This window comes from Amia ocellicauda, chromosome 8 (assembly GCF_036373705.1).
Source record: "Amia ocellicauda isolate fAmiCal2 chromosome 8, fAmiCal2.hap1, whole genome shotgun sequence".
Lineage (NCBI taxonomy): Eukaryota > Metazoa > Chordata > Actinopteri > Amiiformes > Amiidae > Amia > Amia ocellicauda.
Genome location: NC_089857.1, coordinates 10,541 through 28,944, shown reverse-complemented (window position 1 = coordinate 28,944; position 18,404 = coordinate 10,541). Strand labels below are relative to the sequence as shown.

The 18,404-nt window shown below is 43.9% G+C and overlaps 3 non-coding genes across 3 annotated transcripts; 1 reads left to right on the top strand and 2 right to left on the bottom strand.

Annotated features, from left to right (window-relative positions):
- Positions 1-83, bottom strand: trnal-cag (transfer RNA leucine (anticodon CAG)). Its single transcript has one exon. It is a non-coding gene; the product is annotated as a tRNA-Leu (tRNA).
- A 209-nt stretch (positions 84-292) lies between these two features.
- On the top strand, positions 293-364 carry trnad-guc (transfer RNA aspartic acid (anticodon GUC)). Its single transcript has one exon. It is a non-coding gene; the product is annotated as a tRNA-Asp (tRNA).
- A 320-nt stretch (positions 365-684) lies between these two features.
- Positions 685-766, bottom strand: trnas-aga (transfer RNA serine (anticodon AGA)). The gene has a single exon. It is a non-coding gene; the product is annotated as a tRNA-Ser (tRNA).
- Positions 767-18,404: the final 17,638 nt, after the last annotated feature.

Below are 18,404 nucleotides of genomic sequence, written 5' to 3'. Positions count from 1 at the left end.
TGTCAGAAGTGGGATTCGAACCCACGCCTCCAGGGGAGACTGCGACCTGAACGCAGCGCCTTAGACCGCTCGGCCATCCTGACTGCCCGGCGGGGCCCTAGCGCAGCGGGTCGCGGTCCAGGACTGCTTTCCGGAGCCTGAGCTGACCGAAGGACACTAACAAGGTGGAATAAAGCAGGCAGGGGAGGCAGCGATGCGATGCTGCCCTCGCCTTGCCCTGAGACATTCAGAATCGGAAAGGGGCGTGGCGAAAGATGTGGGGGCGGAGAAGGTGGGAGGCGGCAAGCCCGGCTCCTCGTTAGTATAGTGGTGAGTATCCCCGCCTGTCACGCGGGAGACCGGGGTTCGATTCCCCGACGGGGAGGTTCCTTGTGTGGTTTTGCTGCCCCCGCCTAGGGTGGGAAGGCTGCACAAAGGACTTGGGAACAGAATGAAAGAAAGAGGTGTGTGAACTGATGTCACCCCAGCAAGAGCAAGGAATTATACCAGGGTTCCGACACGCCTCTGTGTGTTCGTATGGACATCTTTCTGTCCTTATATACAGATCTGTATATGTTGATCTATATTTTTTTAAGTCACAGACATACAGACAGACAGAGAGATTGCAGAAGGGTCTGTGACAGAAGCACAGCTCAAGAAGGGGGGCCTGCAAGGCAGAGAGGGGTCGGCGCTGCTCTTCAGCATCGTAGTCGGCAGGATTCGAACCTGCGCAGGGAGACCCCGATGGATTTCTAGTCCATCGCCTTAACCACTCGGCCACGACAGTAGATAGTAGGGTTTTTTGGGCGCGGCCTATTTTGTTATGACGTATGCCCTAAGCTTATTAATATTCCTACGTCATAATTGGGGGGCGTGATTTTAGGTAGATTTATTTCCTTAATTATTCCTACGTCATATCCGTCAGAAAGTGTACACCCATAAAACCCTGAACAACAAGGCCGCCCATAAAGACCCCCACCCCTCTGAAGGCAACGCCCCGAAACTCTCCTCTCTATTTAAGAACCCGCGCTGCTTTTAGGCAATACCTCTTTAATTCTCAGCATCTGAAACATCCCGCTTCTTCAACATGTCCAGCGACATCAACATGAAACCCCGCAAGAAACAATCCCGGGCAAGGGTTCCTGTACTCACCAATTTGAAGATTGAACGCTCCTGGGTGTTGTTCTGGGGGGGTCGACGGGGTTACCGCTTTAAAAGGGATCCCAGCTATGTTGGAGTGGAGCTTTATGCTTTGGGAGAGAAGGAGGGTACGTTGGAACCTTTTGAGACGGTGATTGAATACTCTTATGAGGACTGGTTGAAGGTGATGGCATGGAGAGACCAGGGGCTTGTGGATAAGACTCTAGAAGGCTTGCAAGAGGTTCCAAGAGAAGGCGAAACGGAGTCTCCGACTCAGAGTTTTGAAAGGTGTGAATGGGAAAGCTTGCAGAACTACGGTACAGTGGTGAAGAGTCTATCTCTAACTACTGATCGTAAGGTTTTGTTTAGCAGTACCCTGATTACAAACCCTATTGAAGGGGTTGTGGAGGATCCAGAAAAACAGGTTACTGAAATTATGTTTGACGCCGTGGACTGGCCGTTCTTGAAAGAGGTCATAAACTGTATAAATGATGGTTTTGACATCTTGACCAAATGTTCACAACTGGATTCTGTTAGAAGGAGAATATGTTGGATTATGGATTATATATCCCCCTTGAATGACGACGACGATGATAAAACAGACGACCTGTGGGGGGTTGGGGGAGAGATAGGATAAAAGGCGCAACAATTCATTCATGGTTTAAAATTAAAGAGAATGTCTTACCCGAAAGCTGCGGACGTCGACAGGCTCTACAGGCCTCTTCAAACCCGGGATCAACCCTGGTTCTATTCCCCAGATTTTGTATACACTCCGGAACCCTCTGACTGCGGTTACCCTCCAAGACCTCAGACCCCGGTCCCTCAGGACGAAACAACATGCGGGGCGATGGATGTCCAAATGAGTCTCGTGGATCCCCAGCCTCTGGAGCTCATGGAGGGCCTCGATTTTGCCGAACTGTCTACCGTCTGTGCGTCTCAGGAGGGGGTCAGTCCAATGGATGTAGAAACACCCCACAAACCACCAGGCGACCCAATGAGCATCGGACTGTCTCGGGGGCGTGATGAAGACGCAGGATTTATGCCCGGGGTATGTGGCCAAGTAAGCAGAGTGGTTAAAAGCACCCTGGTGTATATTCTGAGTGCTCTCATCGACCGAGCTCTGAAAGAAGTCTGTCGGGGGTGTGAAGTGAATCACCCCAGTCAGTTGAGACACAGTTGTTTGTTTGAACCAGACCGTTACTATTTCCTGTTCTATTTCAACGTGTTTTACAGAAGACTGAACAAACCGTGGCTGAAACCGGCACTAATCAAGGCTCTGTCTTACTCTCACATACATGTCACTGCGGGACAAGTCCAGAAAATCATAGATGAGATTTTGCTGGAGCTGAAAAAGGAGCCGCTCAATGACCTGGATGAGCCAAGTAGAAAAACCGCTGGCAAGCTAAAAGCTTATTTCTTCCGTAAAGAAGTTAAAGCTGGGGGCAGCGACGAAGAATTTGACATCTACGCCACTGATTCAGACTCTGACCTGAACTAAGGGACTTTGAACATGGGGAATGTTCTGGACTGCTGCTGCAACTGGTTCTGTCATCAACACTCTGCAGCTAACCTGAGAGCGCTATTACACCATGTGCTTGACAGAAAAGTAGCCAACGCGAGCCTTTTCTCTACAGATTTAACCATCGATGAGGATCAACTTTCAAACCTGCAAAAGTTAATGGTTGCTGTAACAAAGACCGGGGGGTACGAACACTGGGATGAAGCGCTCAAGGGGGCCAAGAATGATATTAGGCCATTTCATCAACATCTGTATGACCTTTTACTGAGCATGTTTAATACCCCTCTGTTTACTTTTAAAATACGTCATATTGTTGTTTTATTTACATATGTAACTGAGGTGTGTGCCTACAAGATAAAGAAACAGGTATTTGTTGATATAGATCAAGTAACCAATCATCTGATTTCTTTTTGTCTGGACCGTAGAAAAAATTGTTGTGTATGTTATACTTTTCTCAAATGTCTAAAAAGGGGTATCTGCTCTCCTGAAGTTGAATAAAAAACCTTGTATAAAAACTTTGGCGCATAGTGTGGGTCTGTGTGTTTATTTGGCAGAATGACTCGGCAAGCTCCCCAAATCCATGAACTATACTACAACCCAGCCAAGATTGGGGGTTTGGCGGGTAAGAAGGGTTTTCAAAGAGGACTCGCTGATGCCGGTGTGAAGGTTAATGATGTGGTTGTTTCAGAATGGTTACGGGAACAAGACGCCTATACCTTACATAAACCTCTCAGGATTAACTTTAAAAGAAACCGCGTATATGCAACTGACATAGACTCACAATGGCAAATGGATCTAGTCGATATGTCAAATTTATCAAAACATAACAATGGTCACAAATTTATGTTGATGTGTATCGATGTGTTATCAAAATATGCCTGGGCTCGCATTCTACATAATAAAACAGGTCGGGCGGTGACAAGGGCCTTTGAGGATATATTGTCCCAGGGACGATGTCCTAAAAAACTGCAGACTGATAAAGGAAAAGAGTTTCTCAACAGAGAATTTCAGAATCTACTGAAGAGACACAAAATACATCATTTCACCACCGGTAATGAGCTTAAGGCATCGGTGGTGGAGAGGTTTAACCGCACCATAAAGACCAAAATGTGGAGATATTTTACAGCGGTCAACACGTTCAAGTATTTTGATAAAGTTCAGGATTTTATCGATGCTTACAACCAAGGGTATCACGCCAGTATTAAAATGAAGCCTATAGATGTTGATCAAAGTAATTCTTTTAAGGTCTATAAAAAATTATACGGCCCATTTATTAAGAAGGGGAAAACTACTTATAAGTTCAACATCGGCGATGTGGTTCGCGTTTCAAAGCTAAGGAGTACTTTTGCCAAAGGTTATGAACAAACATTTTCTGACGAATATTTTACAGTTACCGAACAGGTGGCTAGAGACCCCCCCGTGTACCGGTTAAAAGACTATGTCGGGGAGGCTATAGAAGGAACGTTTTACGAAGCCGAGTTACAAAAAATTATTGTGGGTAAAGACATTGTATACAGAGTTGAAAAGATATTAGCTGAGAAAACCCAGAACCGGAAAAAATATGTGTTGGTGAAATGGCTTGGATGGCCTGAAAAGTTCAATAGTTGGGTCCTGGAACAACAGGTTTGTGATATTCAAGCCTTATAACAACATGCCCGCGGGTGTGGTGGGGGCATTACTTTCGATACTCAAGATGGAATCAGGAGGCTTCTACGTGACTCTACCCAGTAACGCCTCTCTCGATATATACCCTAAAAATGAAATATCCAGTTACACGGTACAATTTGGAAAATCTATAGATCTAAGGGGTTCGTGGGAAGTGGGGTTGGCGGAAATACAGTATCCTTACACTTGGGCTGTTTTACAAGATAAGGATGCCACCTTCGCCATTTTTGATGATGTTAAAAAGAGTCAATGGACATTCACGATACAAGGAGGTTATTATGACAATGTGGATACAATATTAGATGAGATGCATAAACAGTTCTCAGAAGGCACCCCCAACATCAAGCTATATTACAACCCTATTAAAAACAGAGTGTACAAGGTGTCAAAACCTTGTATTAGCATTCAAACCAACGGACAACTGGGGCGTATATTAGGGTTCTATTCTGACACAGAGAGCAGGTTCTCAGAAGTGGTGGCACCCTTCCCGGCTGACATCAGGGGCGGCTTTTACACTCTTTATGTGTATACGGATATCATAACACACCAGAGGGTCGGGGATAGCTATGTCCCCCTTTTGAGAAATGTACTTATTAAAGGTAAAAGCAATGACATGGTCACAATTACTTATGACAAGCCACACTACGTACCAGTCTCAAAGACCCACTTTGACAACACCACGATCGAAGTAAAATCGGATCAGAATATCAACGTAGCCTTCCGCTTCGGTAAAGTTATTGTCAAACTACATTTTCGACCCCTGAAACAGTGTGTACATTATTAAAATGGCTACCTCGAGGGGTTATGTAGATCCTAGCGCCTATGTGGATTATTACAAGATGCAAGCCGGGAACGGCTTGCCCGGTTTTGTAGGAGCCCCCACAATGTATGGAGCCGGTCTAGGAGGACTCTTTCGTGGTCTCTTTAGAATGGCCGTACCCCTGCTTAAGAGAGGCTTTGCTATAGCCAGACCCCACTTGAAATCAGCGGCTAAAAATATTGTTAGTGACGTGTTCACCAATGTTATGAACCGGGCAGCTAGCCATGAGCAGCAGGAGGGTTCGGGTCTCATGGTAATGGCGAGGAGGGGGGGTAAAAGAAGAAACAGTATGTGTCCACCAGGGCGACGAAGATCCGTGGCTAACAAAAAACGAAGAATCTCTCATTCTCCAACATATCGTGGAAACACTCGGAGAAGGAAGCAGCACAAGAAAAAACCTGCAAAAAGAAAGTCTCAAAGAAAGACAAATAGAGCCTCAGGATACATCTTTTAAAAATGTCTTTTGTCCACAGTCTATCGGAAGAATGCGTCAAATCAGAACTGGATCTGTTTACAGTTCCATACACTCAAACGAGTATAGATAAGAGCATATATGTAGAGATACCCCCTCTTTCCGCAATTTCAGATACGGCCCCTCTGGAGTTTTTTATAGCTGGCAATGGCGAGGATTATATTGATTTGAATAACACATTTATTTTAATGAACTGTAAAGTGACTGATGAGGATGGCGATGCAATCGAGAAGACGGCCAACGCTGGGGTCATCAATTACCCGGTGGCCACCATGTTTTCACAGGTGGATGTGACCCTGGGAGATCGGCTCATTAGTCAAAGCAGCAATACTTACCCCTATAGGGCCATGATGGAGTGTATCCTTAATTATAGTGAGGAGACCCTAAGCAAACAGTTCAGCCCCGGCCTTTTCTTCAAAGACACCCCGGAAGCTATGGACGACCAGGATCCAGAGGGACTCAATAAGGGTTTGCAAAAAAGAACGGCCTTTTCAACAGAAGGGAGGACCTTTGAGCTAATGGGACATATCCATGCAGACATATTTTTCCAAGAAAAACTCATGCTCAACGGGGTAGACATTAAAATTAAAATGATCCGTAGTAAAAGTGCTTTTTGTCTGATGACCCCTGATACTGAAAAATATAAACTGACCATATTATCGGCCTCGCTGTTTGTGAAAAAAGTATCCGTCTCCCCGGCGGTTAAACTAGGACATGCGCAGGCTTTAATGACGGCAAACGCCAAGTACCCGATCGAAAGAGTCTATATGAAAGTCCACAGTATCCCCGCAGGGACACGGGTGATGAACCAGGAAAATCTGTTTCTAGGACAGCTCCCAAAACAGGTTATTATAGGTCTCGTGGATAATGATGCATTTACCAGGGTTTACAACAAGAACCCCTTTAACTTTAAACATTATAACGCGGAATTTATAGCACTGTACGTCGATGGTTTGCAGGTTCCATCCAGACCTTTTCAACCTGACTTTGAAAACGGCAACGCGGTTCGTGAATATTACAGTCTAGTACTGGCTACGGGTCGCCATCTCAAGGATCAACCTCTGCTGATCGATCGCCGGGAATACTGCAGCGGTTACACCCTGTACGGTTTCAACCTGACCCCTGACGAAGAGTGTGGACAACATTTTTCACTGATGAAGACGGGCAATATGCATTTGGAGATGCGTTTCAAGCAGCCTCTACCACGCACTGTAAATATGGTCGTGTATGCTGTGTTTGACAACATTATTGAGGTGAATCAGAGGAGAAACGTTCTGTATGATTATTATTAAAATGAACACCAGAGAGCTCAACCACATCATGAATGCCCTGGCCGGCTCACGGAAAGTGTTTCAAGGAGTCTACGCCTGCGACCAGCTGCCTAAATTTAAGATCAAGAATTTACCTGCAATGTACATAATCAACACACACCCTAAAAATATGCCCGGAGAACATTGGCTGGCTATTTATCTAAGGGAGGACCGCCGTGGGGAATTTTTTGATTCCTATGGAAACCCCCCGGATTTCAGACCTTTCCCTCGGAAGATCAATAACTTTCTGCTCAACAACTGTCAAGAAACCATTTACAGCGGTCGTCAAGTACAAAGTCTTCAGACCTTCACTTGTGGTCAACACTGTGTGTTTTTCTTATATCATAGATCTAAAGGAAGGTCATACCCCGATATTATGTCCTTGTACAGTGAGGATTTAGGCCAAAATGATAAAAAAGTGGCAGAGTTTGTCAGGACACTGTGGACCCCCCCTTATAACACAATTACTTACGACCCTAGCCAGCCATGTATACAGATGGGGTGTTCTTGTGAGGATTTTAAAAGATGTCATGCGTGTTAAAGTGAAAAAATAATGAAAACAGCCTTTGAATCATTAGTTTTGTTTTTATTCAACACAAATCTTATACAAAGCAGGGTTATGTTATAAATAAATGTACAACATTTGAAAATAAAAATAAAAAATAAAAAAAATTGTTTGTCGGTTCCTTATTTACAGGGGAGACAAATAAAAACATGAGATTAATAAGCTTCCCAACGATGGATAGATCCTGAGGATGATTGCTCAGCACGGTCAGAGTAATGAGATATCGGCGTCAGATCAGTCGCCACCTCTTTACACAGACGGATTTTTTGTCGCGTTTCCTGGTTAGGGACTGTTGATTGGGGCATGTTCAGACAGGCCATCGCCTGTAGGAAAGCATTCCAGCCTACAGGTCGGCGACTATCGGGTACCTTATTAGTGCTAGTGACACTCTTCAACAAATCAAACATGTGTGAACCTTTGATCAGTTGTCCTTTAAAAACAAATTCACCCTGTTCATTCCAAGTCGTTACCCGCGGTTTCTGAACCATTTTGTGCAGAATATATTCTGCATGTCTTTTGCTTCTGGCCGGCATGTTTCTCAAAACATCCGTTACAACATCTCCCTCTGAACTCTCAACAGGTTCGGGCACCGCAACATCTTTATCAACCGTACCCCCCGCATCAGCCCCAGAACCATTTTCTTGAGAGGCCATGGTTAAAGTTAAAATGTTTTGATCTTTTTCACCCTGTCTAACCAGACGGAGGTAGCGCTGTAACGTGTTGCTATACATCTGGGCTTTGGAATACTGATTTAAATCGGCCCTGGCCAGTATAGCTTTCATTTCAGAGTCAAGGTTGTTTTCGGCCGTTTGTCTAATGGGCTCTGGCCCGACAACATTTTTTCTCAGTTTCTCAAGCTGCTCCTGAGGGATCAAAAACATTTTCTGAGCATATTCCATTATTAACCCACTCTGGAAGCTAGAAGAATGGTTAGGAAAGGCACGGCTATGCTCAACAGCGGTCCTATAAAACCTCCGGTTTGATTAATCTTCTTTCTTTTTCTTTTAATAGAATACTTCTTATTAGCGATGATCTTGATAACCGCTTTTTGTTTTTTGAGTTTAGAATGTTGAGAAGGGGTTAGGGGTATATTACCGCGTAAGATGTTAAAAGCTATTTCACACAGGGTCTCGATCAAATCCGAGGGGGCCCCTGCCAGCACAGCTTTCCTATGGCGCGGGCTCCCCTCAAATAACATTTGCAAAAGCGGCAGATTTCTTTTAATCCGAACAGACATTCTTATTTATTTCCTTTTCTTTAGCACATACACTGCCGGCCAATCGGGCGGGCACAAACCTGTTCTGAGGCGAAAGTCTTCTGGGGTTTGTGCTTTTAAGTCCACAATCAAGTACCCGTAGGGTTTTTTGGTGGCATCCTCAAATGCCTCCAAAAAGAACTTGGTCTGGTTAGGGTACATTTGACGAGCCAAGACGGTGACCTGTAGTTTATCTCTGGGGTTTTTAAAAAGAATTATATAATTGGCATTTAAATTAATAGTGCGGCTTTTTTTACCTTGAAAAAATAGATTTTGAACTAAATAAATAATACTTAAATTCCTATGATGAGTGTACTTTGTGAAAGCTTTTTCCACTTCACTGTTGTCACCGGCCTGCTCCATCAGGTCATCAAGGATCACTAGATTAGTTTGTCCGGGCGGGAACAGGTCATCGTCACACAACGAGGCGGGGAGACCTTGCACAAATTTCAGATTATTTTTTTTTGATGCCAAATCATCGTAGAGAGGTTGCCAGCAAGAGTAACACCACACTATGTTGTCAAGAGCTTGGGACACGGTTGCGTCCACATCTTCTATGATGTTCTTTATAAGATAGCTCTTACCCGAATTGGAGGGACCGGCTATAATACAGGAGAAAGGGTGTTGAAGTCGGTTATCAAAACCACTGCTAATATCCATAAGGCAGAGTGGTATAATCAGTCTTCAACACTCTTTTATTGTACACCACCCTGAACCGTTTGTTTAGTGATCTATTTTCCAATGTGTACCCCTTTTTATTGCGATAGATCTGATTTCCGGCTGTAATAATCTCGCGAGGAGGCGCGTCTTTCTCGGTTACAAAACTTTGTACCAGGGTCGTCAGAGACTTGATGTTAATGAGCTTGTTGTTACAATGGTTCAGAGTGAAACCCTTAACTTTCATACAGGTCTTACCCGCAGCCGTTCTGTATGCGTAAGTCTTAGGACCCCCTGAAACAAACTCCACTATGTGGTCCTGAGGATCTAGCTCGCTCGTTAACTCCCCAAGGTAGTCCCCGAGGGGAGGGACCCAATCCCCTGGCCTGGTGACAAAGATTACAGAGTCAGTATCATGATAGAGCGTGCGTTCCTGCAGCTGATCCATTAAGTTGTACAGTTCAAGCCGGGCGTAAGCCGTGGTAAAAACCGCTATGAAAACATTAACGTTTCCCTGTTTGGTGGGGAAATCTTTAGGGGCCCTCCACTGGACCTGTGCCACGTGGTCATTTAAGAATTGAAAGTGTGATACTGCATGTTGTTTGGAAAACATAAATTCTATAAACTGTTCAGGGGTTTTAATCAAGGTTGTGTTTAGACGGTTATTTCTTTCCCCAAACTTACCCCACAGACTGTTTAAAATCAGTTTGGACATTTGTCTCTTGGCGGGGTTTACAGTTATGTTCCCCGGCTCTAGACGGATCCCTTCCTTTTCAAAATATTGCTGAACGTACCGCTCTTTGGCCACGGAGTCAACACACCATGAGGGATAGCCCGATGCCTCCTGTTTCCCTTTCAGATGGGTCATAATGTACTCAGCAAAAAGAGTATCAGATTTTTCAGAAAAATGCCAAACCTCATACACCTTACCGACTCTGTAACCTTTCTCCACCGCCTTGTCAAGCTCAATGCTACACCAGACACCCGTCAGCGCTCTCTCGTCATCACTGTGCAGACAAGAGGTATTTTGATTTTCAGTTTCCACACACGTTCTACACAGAGGGAACATCAATTTTCCCGAACACCTGTAAGGCAACACGGGTAAGAACAGCTCGCGAGGAGGGTACATGGTGACTTTGATCAAACCAAAGTACTGTCCGATTTCGAGAAAGTCACGATAAACAATGGTTGGATGCCCCACCGGGTACATTTTGGTCTTGTTGACATAAGGGTACAGACTGCTGAAATCATAGTAATCTACTCTCTCACCCTCCTTTACCTCATAATGTAAACAGAGGGCGTTGGTACGACCCCCAAATAACGCATCCCTGGGCTCTAGACGTTCAGGAAAGTCTAAGGTTTCCATAAACCGTTGTACCCCCACATCCTGTTGCTTCAGGGTCGTCCACGCGTGTTCCCAAATCACCAGCACATTCAAACCATAGGTGTTTTTTAAAGTTTCAATTCGTTCCTGGAAATCATAGTACATATCACCGCAGAGTTTTTGTGTTACGGGGTTAAAGGTGTTTGGGTCGAAGCACTGAGGACAGCCATGGTAAATACAACCAGCAAACTCATAAGCGGTACGCCGCCCGGACACGTCGCTAAAACCGTCTAAGTAGTAAGGCCCCATTTTGACTTCCCCTTGATTTAAAGCATGTCTGATGAAGATGTTATCCCGGGCACTCAGATATTCCAGCCACTGTATGGAGACAGTCGAAAAGTTCTTTTGTCTAGCACGATAGTTGTCAGAAGTGGTGACCGCTATAGTGTTTTTCTGCAAGAAATTGGATCGATACATTTTCATGCAGAGAGACGCTATGGTCACACTTTGCAAAGGGTCGAGACCCGATGTGTTGATAACCTCGGCGCGGAAACGCAAACAGGCTTCTTTAAGGATCACCACATCATTTTTACAATAAGCGGCCATCTCTTCTCGGAAATCAAAAACACCTCCCTTAACCGTATTGTACCATTTAAAGAATTCCTCCCTCTCATGAGACATCATAGTATCAACCCCATAATAAGAGGCGGGCGGGTAGGACCCTCGATAATTTTGAGTGTCCTTAGTATTAAAAAAATGGCAGAACCAACCTTTCTTCTGAGCCTCAAAACCCAGAGCTTTAGGCAAAGCGCTCAATTTCATGGGGAGGAAATTTAACGAGTCTATGTAACGTTGGTTGAAAGCTTCGTCGGTGAAACACATGATCTTGCTACCCTGAGCTATTATTTTTGGGGTCACCCCATTTTCCACCAGATACTTCATCAAAATGTAAGAATCATAACCCTTAGCATTGTGGGCAATAAATGTGTAATTGAGGTATTTTGGACCGCGATACCGCGTAAAGAAATCCCTGACACAACTCTCACCGCTAGCTGACCACTCACAATCCAACATGTCAATACAGTGTATATAATTAGCAACATGGACCCCGTTTTCTTGCCGGCATTCAAAATCAAAAAAGACATACCGGTTGTGCGGCGGCTCCTTTTTAACCGGCTGAATAAAGCACTGGTGTTCAGACCCCGGGGTTAAATCAGCATTACAGATCCTACATCTCGGCTCCAGACATTTGTGTGGTTTAACCTCATGAAAACGGTACTGGAGGCAACACTGCGGGCAATATTTAGTTTGATCACAATAACTCCGTTTTTTAACCCCCTCAGCAGCGGCCCTCTGTACCTTATGTTCGGAAAAACAGAACGCGGAGAGACAAATCCTTAAGCAATCTTTACATCGGATGGTAGGGGCCAAACCCTTACGACATTGCGGATTGAAACAGACGTTACAGTAACCGTCACAGCGGTGCTTAAGCTTATCATTGAAGGCCTTATAACACCAATGACAAACATACGAACAACCCAAAAAAGCCGTCAAACTCTTTATTCCAAAGTAATGACTATCACTTAGGAAGAGAAACAGTGTCTGTGTATGGGTTTCAGGATGTGTCTGAAATTTCACAAATACTTCCTTTACCTCACAACGGTACCACACAACAATTTTTAAAGACAACAACTCCTCAAACATGGTAATGTCTGAAAAGGCAACCATCTGTTGAGAGTTTAAGCCGGCCCTCTGATGAAGCATTAAAGCCTCTTGCATAGCTTGGGGTTCAGGCATGTCGGGGGTGAGTACTTTTATTAAACTGTAAGCAAAACAGAGCTTATTGTCCCCATTGGAACTCACCACTAATTGCCTGAGCTTGTTCCTAATTATGTCGTTCTTCAAGCATTTCGACAGTCTTCTAAGTGCCCCACCCTCAGGGTTACGAACCACATTCATTACCAGAGACAGACTTTCATCAGCTAAGATGGATGCGTTACTTTGCAATAACGCTTCGATTTTAGCCAGAAATTCATCAACATCTAAATTATCTCCACTCAGCATTACAGATAGGTTGCTAAACAAATCATCCCCTCTGAGTTCTAACTGTACAACATCTCGAGGTCTGACCCTTTCAGCAACCTGTTCAAGCATGTTTTGCAAGGCCTCGTGTATGTTGACAAATATTTCTGCATAATTGTCACAATTTAAAAGTTCTGCAAAATTAAAACGCTGAATCATTTCAAAATTGTTATAGGCCGGTCTATCTATAATCACGGGAGCACTGGTACTCTTGGCCACATCATCATTTTGAACAAAGCCTTCAACCCCTACATTCTCACAGAGCATGTCCTCCACAACCTTATCAGTCTCAGAACCCTCCACATTCCGAACACCCCCACTGCTGACATCTACAAAACCCCCTTTTTGAGGAGGCTCATTTAAAGCCTGTAAAAGTCCTTCAAAGATATCCAACCGGTTAATGTCAAGACCCTCCTCTATAGTGACGGCTGCTTCTGCCGCCATACTGTGTTCTAATTGTCTCAAATCATTTATAATAGGGGCAGAATTTGGTCGGGGTAGCGTCTCCAAAGCCTCCACCATTTCAAACAAATCGGGGTGAACTAGGGGTTGAACCTCTATAAGCGCTACCGTTGGGAGGTGGTTATTTAGATCATTGACCATCTGTAACAGGTCGGGGTTCACCGGTAAGTCTGTTAATTCACATTCTATCGGGGGTGATTGGGGGTTATTTAAATCATTTATCATTTGTAATAGTTCCTGGTTCATTGGGACATCAGAGGAGTTCACAACAGGGCCGGGGATATTCTCTCGGGAAGGTCTTTTTGGGGCCCTAACTTGATCATAATCCTTTAGTTTGTGAGTTCTTTTACCAAGTCCGGACATTTTTTTATTTATTTCTTATTTTTCCAACAACCCACAATAGTAAGGCGTTTTGTATCTATTAAAACATTAAATACGGTACAATTCGTTAGTAAGGGTATTAATAAGGGTGTTTTGGCTCTCTATCACAAGGTTTTGCCCCACTAACACAAGTCTTTGATTTAGTAACAAAGTACGTAGCAACTCATGCCGACCTTCAGGAAGTAGCTCCGGGGGATGGTGTCCTGGCACAGCTTCAAAGGATGGTCGCTCCGGTAAATCTCGCTCGAAGGAGGCAGGGAGCGAGCGTATACTCACGGACGGAGACCAAGAAGGCCTTTGCGGTGACACCCTGGCCAATCGCGGTGTACTGTTCAGCGTTTCTGTAGCCAAGAAACGGGGATGGGGGGACGATGTTGAAACCAGTCCGTCGTTGGGTGGTGTGTCAACCCTGACTGACGGCGACCCCTGAGGTTGTTGGTTGCCTGTATTTGTTCCGACCGACAATGCGTCGGGCTGAATCTGGGTTGTTGAATTACCCCCAGAAGTCTGTGGCCTGAGTAGATGTTGGGGGGTCTCCAAGACCACCGTGGGGGATCCTCTCGGTGATCTCTCCGGGGAAGATGTTTGATCCCACTTAGACGGGGTAATTGTCCTCAATAGCTCATCCACAGAATGACTATCCCAAGAGTCTTGGGAAGAATAAAAATATACATTACATTTACATCTTTAAACGGCGACAGAAATCAAACTTAAAACAACATATCCAGGACCTTCAAAACCTTTAGCTTTTTTAGACCTTTGAAAATAGGCTTAGACATTCACTACAACGCCTTATTATTTACAGACAATATATTTATTAGGACTTGATAATAAATGTAAAACAGAGAAGCCTCTGTAAATAAACGGTTTCTTAAATGTTTCTTTAAAAACTGTAATATTGTTAATAAAACTTTTTATACACACACACACCACATTTCATTTTTAAACGAACCTTCCAAGTGTAAACGCTTCCTGATCCCGGGACTTCCTGTTTCACAAACGTTTTCACGATCTGTTTAAATATTAAATACAATGAACACCTTCAAGCCTTTTCCTACAGCCACTTTAAAACAGAAGTATAATTGCGGAAGAGAAGCCAAACAACTTACTAAAACCTTTCGGACAGCTTTACTTCCTAACCAGACGGTAGGACAATCGGTCATTTCTAAACACATGCCCCAGAAACAAGCCTAGACCTGTCCGGACTTCTAAAGATCTTTCCCAGAACCCCCCGCCCTACAGGAAATGGGCACCCATCGCTTAAATATTAGCCCTCAACGGGCAAACAAAGCCCTTTTAAAAACATTAAAGTTTGAAAGATCTTACTTACCTCCAAAGAATAATCGTTTCTTATGTTTTTCAGCTGGTTTAGCTTTTTGCACTTCTGTGGAGGTAAGAGACATGTTTAACCTTTAACCACCCCGCTTTATAAAAAGCTTTAACCTCTTACAAGCGGCAGATATATACTCACCGCTATCAGATACAGGGGCTGACGGCCTTTCAGATTCTTGAAAGGTTACGGTTCTCAAAGGTAAAACGAAACAAGACCTCGATGTGAAAGGCCTTTCGTTGTCTCGAACCACGTTTCTTAATACTGTTAGAAAGGATAATTTTTTAAAATTAACAAAACGGGCCTCAAACATCTTACAGAAACGTTATACAAACAAACAGGGGTTTAGTTCTTACCCGGTCGGCAGACAGCCTGTCTAGGGACAACCACTTCTCTTGGTTGATCCTCGGAGACATTAATCACAGGCCTTTCGATATTTTCTGTGTAATTAAAGAGACCGGCATTAATATATATTAAAACGTTTTCATAACTCTAATGAGCCGCTTCAAAACCACACACACACCCATACATAAGAACCCATGAGCGCAAACACAAAAATCTTACCGTCGTTGTTCCAGATGATATCCTCAGCGTTGGGAATTAACTCCTGTTGACTGGCTGAAAAATAATTTTACAGAACTTAAAACAGATGTTATAACCTTATTTACAATACATGCCCACAACACGCTCTGAGTCAATGAAAATAATCTGAAGACTTACCTAAAAACTCGTTTAAATCGAAGTCGCTGATGTTGTTTCCGGACATTGTTGATCTTTAGGCTTAAATCGAAAGGTCAGTACGAGTCTGTCGAGCTGAAGACCAGACCTTCATACTTATACTGATGGCCAGATGCCGGATCTGCTTGTAAGGCATTGTTCTGGGCTGGCCTTTGTGCCATCCTGTTACCAATTAACATATCAAAAACAACCAATAAAATGACCCTGCATCAAATTTCAAATAGAAACCAAGATGGCGACGATCTCTCTCCTCTGTACTCTAAACTTTTATTAGAACCTTTTGGTCTCTCAAAAAACATTTTTAAGCATCAAGACCTATAGTCAATAAACACTAAGAATATTTCAGGCCTTTATACACGCTAAAAAACAACCTGAGCCAAGAAAATAACTATAAAGATCTAAAATAAGTAGCACTTTTACAGCGATTTTTTTTTTTTTTTTTTTAATAGCGATGCTTTGTTTGGTATTAAACAAGTCACAAACTACTCAGAACAGCGTTTATCCCCGCAAAAGAGATATTTGGGTTTATTTTACAAAGCTTATAAATTATATAGTTTAAAAGTATTCTGAATGTTTTGATAACACACGCCATACCTACGTTTGTCTGAGCCCACCCCCGCCCCCCATGGTGTGAGTGATTTAGCCTTGAGTGTTGTGATCTATTTAGCATTGAGTGATCAGTTGTTTTTATTTTTTAAATGATTCCTTATCATCAGGGATTGAGACTGCTAAAATACCTTAAAAACATATCCTTATCTTAAGTCTAACTCTCATGAGCTTTAAGACCCTAGAATGTATTTAAGTAAAACGAATGAACACATTATGTGTGAGATAAAATATAACCACAGCTTTTTTTTTTTTTTTTTTTTTTACAAAAACAATTAACCTATACACACAAACACCCCCACACACACACACCCTCTTTTTTTAATTTTATTTTTAATTAAATTTGAGGGGAGAGACAGAGCCATATACCTTGGGGTTAACATAAGTACCCTATGCAAAACAGGCATTGTTAGGACCTGTGACCATTACAGACAACAGAACTTGTTGATCTTATAAAATGCTTGGGCGAGAGAGACAGAGAGAGAGAGAGACAGACAGAGACAGAGACAGTGTGAATATGATAAACGCACTATTCAAAACAGGCCTTGTTAAGACCTGGGACCATTACAGACAACAGAACTTGTTGATCTTATAAAATGCTTGGGCGAGAGAGACAGAGAGAGAGAGAGAGACAGACAGAGACAGAGACAGTATGAATATGATAAACGCACTATTCAAAATGGCATTTGTTAAGACCTGGGACCATTACAGACAACAGAACTTGTTGATCTTATAAAATGCTTGGGCGAGAGAGAGAGAGAGAGAGAGACAGACAGAGACATAGACAGTGTGAATATGATATACGCACTATTCAAAACAGGCCTTGTTAAGACCTGGGGCCATTACAGACCACAGAACTTGTTGATCTTATAAAATGCTTGGGGCGAGAGAGACAGAGAGAGAGACAGACAGAGACAGAGACCGTGTGAATATGATAAACACACTATTGAAAACAGGCATTGTTAAGACCTGGGACCATTACATGTATATTTAAAAAAGACCCCCAACCACTACAGGAAGAGCCGACCCATTCACACTCTACAGTTGACCAACAAGAACAACAAGAACAACCGGTTATGGGAGGCCTTGTTGTTCAGGGTTTTATGGGTGTACACTTTCTGACGGATATGACGTAGGAATAATTAAGGAAATAAATCTACCTAAAATCACGCCCCCCAATTATGACGTAGGAATATTAATAAGCTTAGGGCATACGTCATAACAAAATAGGCCGCGCCCAAAAAACCCTACTATCTACTGTCGCGGTCCAGGACTGCTTTCCGGAGCCTGAGCTGACCGAAGGACACTAACAAGGTGAAATAAAGCAGGAAGGGGAGGCAGCGATGCGATGCTGCCCTCGCCTTGCCCTGAGACATTCAGAATCGGAAAGGGGCGTGGCGAAAGATGTGGGGGCGGAGAAGGTGGGAGGCGGCAAGCCCGGCTCCTCGTTAGTATAGTGGTGAGTATCCACGCCTGTCACGCGGGAGACCGGGGTTCGATTCCCCGACGGGGAGGTTCCTTGTGTGGTTTTGCTGCCCCCACCTAGGGTGGGAAGGCTGCACAAAGGACTTGGGAACAGAATGAAAGAAAGAGGTGTGTGAACTGATGTCACCCCAGCAAGAGCAAGGAATTATACCAGGGTTCCGACGCGCCTCTGCGTGTTCGTATGGCCATCTTTCTGTCCTTATATACAGATCTCTATATGTTGATCCATATTTTTTTAAGTCACAGACAGACAGACAGATAGATAGAGAGAGAGAGATTGCAAAAGGGTCTGTGACAGAAGCACAGCTCAAGAAGGGGGGCCTGCAAGGAGCACCCGCTGTTGTCAGAAGTGGGATTCGAACCCATGCCTCCAGGGGAGGCACGTCGTCAAAGTCAAAAACAAAGTGACACGTCGTCAACAGCAAAAACATCTCTCACAGTTCCTGGCTTGACTTGCCTCTGGAAGACAACACTTGCCCAGGCTGGATATTTGCCGAAAGAAGCAAAGAGGACAGGACACCTTGCCTAGCCGCAACTGCGTATCTCATTGTCACCAGGAAGGCCGTCCAGGCTCTTCACCGCCATGGCCCTCGGTCAACAAGGTCTCAAAACAG